This window comes from Sinocyclocheilus anshuiensis, unplaced genomic scaffold (assembly GCF_001515605.1).
Source record: "Sinocyclocheilus anshuiensis isolate Anshui unplaced genomic scaffold, SAMN03320099.WGS_v1.1 scaffold2129, whole genome shotgun sequence".
NCBI classification, from domain to species: domain Eukaryota; kingdom Metazoa; phylum Chordata; class Actinopteri; order Cypriniformes; family Cyprinidae; genus Sinocyclocheilus; species Sinocyclocheilus anshuiensis.
In genome coordinates, this window is record NW_015552540.1 from 777,114 (window position 1) to 779,706 (window position 2,593).

A 2,593-nucleotide genomic window follows, 5' to 3' on the forward strand; every position below is an offset into this window, starting at 1 on the left:
TATATATATATATATATATATATATATATATATATATATATATATACAATACACTTATATTCACATCTCTATCATAAAAAACACCCACCACTATCTGCATGAGGTCAGTTGTGCATATGGAGTGTAGTTATAATAATGTTTTACACCTGTGAATTTACAGTCCTCCTTCCCACACAGGGTCTTCTCAGTTGCTCAAACACTCCTGACAAGTGTGTTTCTGTGCATTTTATATGTGAAATGGTCTCTTAGCTTTATAAACACACCTGTACGCTTCCTACCTGCCTCTCGACCTACTGACATGCAGACGTGCAAATCCACCCACACACACCATAGATGAGAACCCTTCTCACAATCACCCAATAAATACACTCACAGCACACTCAGTGATCATGAACACATGACGTCTGCCTGGCTCGGTGTGTTGATAATGGGGGAAATTTAACCTATGGGTCCATTCTGCAAATTCATTGGAGAATCTGATGACTGTTGGCATTTCTGTCAGACGAAATTCTGTCCCAGGGTGAAAGATATGTTAAGCTTTAAACAAAGGCATTAGGGCACATGTGTTGACCTTCGACTCTATGGAGACAAAATGATCTCTAACCCATCCTCCAGCTTTCCATCCATTCCTCCTGCTTTCTTTGTCTCTTCATATGAAATTGATTACAATGTTTCTGTGGATTTCATACCTTAAAGACAGTGTGAATTAGGGAGTGACATTGAGGTGGCTGACAATTTTGATGTAAATTTTAAAGGAATTATTTTTGGAATTTTCAAGATCTTATTATTTATAAAAGTATTTTCGAGGGCCAATCTGGCAAGGTTTATGCAGCCACTAGCATATTTTTTTATAATGGTAAATATTTCACTAAAATAAGAATAAATTATTATTCGGTCTGTGTGCTAATAACTAGATTTGTATTTGTGCTATAAATTATTATTAAACATTTTTTTTAAAGCCCACTAGTGTAAACCAGCTCTAACACCTGTTATATGGGGACCTTCCTTAGATTGTGTGAGAGGCACTTTTTGTACACTTTTTTCCCCCACTACTGAATAAAATATGTAATTTTGCTTTGCTTTTTATGAGGCTTTTTGGCTTTAGTTCGTACCTTGTATGAAATTAACATCCACAGTGATTTATTAACTAATGTGTGACAGGAAGTGACGTGCAGCCAGCTGTTTTATAGCCCTGCAGTGAGAGATGCATCCTGTCCTGTTCATGAGAGTCTGGGTGTGTGACGGTTTCAGTCCCAAGAGTCTGTGAGGATATCCTGCCACGCAGCTGTGTGGTTAAACACTAGTCTATATGTGCACTCACTCTCACATAAGCAGAGACTCTGGAGTGGATTCGCTCTCCGTCTCTCACTGTCTGACAGAGTACTGTTCTGCTCGGTCAGCACACATACACAAACACTCCAAGGTCATTTAGCTCTGTACAGTACCCATCACTCGAGCCGCACTCAACATCTCAACCTTCTCCATCAGAGCAAAACACACACACACTTACATCAGTTCTTGCACAGTCAGCACCTGCGTCGTGCGGGTAATTCAGCCGGGAATAACTGCAACACACATCACTGCATGAACACTGGCACTAACTGAGATTTAAGTAAGATATGCAACTCTAAATAATGTAATATAATATAATATAATATAATATAATATACATCCATCTACTTTGCAAACTGCTTTACCAATGTGAATTTGCAGGGATGCTGGAGCTTATAACATATAACATATAACATAACATAATGTTTATCCATTTTCAAAATCACTTTTCCTGTAGAATTGTGAGGCTTATAACATGATATATCTTATTTCCTATTATAGATTCAATATTTTTATATACAAAACCTATATATATATATATATATATATATATATATATACAGTTCAAAAATTTGTGGTCGGTAATATACTGTATATATATATACAGTATATATATAATGCATAAACACATATATATGTGACTTATAAACAGTATCTCTTTGTGTTCATCTCTACAATATGAGGCTTAGACCAGGTATGTTTCCAGCTTTACAGACTTGTTTGTGTACTGCATTTATGATCATTTCACAGTCATTTTTTTTCTAACTTTAATGAATTAAGTTCAATTAGCCCGCAGCTCATGACAGCTGTGAGAGTCCAATAGCATAAATCAAACTTAAACAGACACTTTGATAAACATACAAACAAGCACAATACAGACATAATTAGCCTGATCTACATTAATACTTGATGAACTTAGTTGAAAATTAATTCAACTAAATTGGGCTACTTTTTGACCGTCATCATAATCCAATGTCAAAAAGTTGCCCAGTTGACCTGAATTCTTCCTATATCCCTTGGCCTGCCTCTTCTCTTCTTGTTCCTTTCCTCTTTTCTCCTTTTTATTACCATCACGCATACTGTATTATGTGACATGCTCAGTCTCTCCTCAGCAAAAAAGCACAGCTCAAGCTTTATGCAGGACAGCACTGGATTAAGAGCTCCACTTCATAATCAGTCTGATAAAGCCTGACACACAAACACACACACACACACACACACACACACACACACACACACACACACACACACATAAACACCC

General features: G+C 36.7%; 1 protein-coding gene across 2 annotated transcripts in view; it reads right to left on the minus strand.

Moving 5' to 3' along the window:
* Positions 1–2,593, minus strand: part of coro2ba (coronin, actin binding protein, 2Ba) — a 43,173-nt gene that overhangs the window by 39,988 nt on the left and 592 nt on the right. The gene's annotated exons all lie outside the window — the stretch shown is intronic.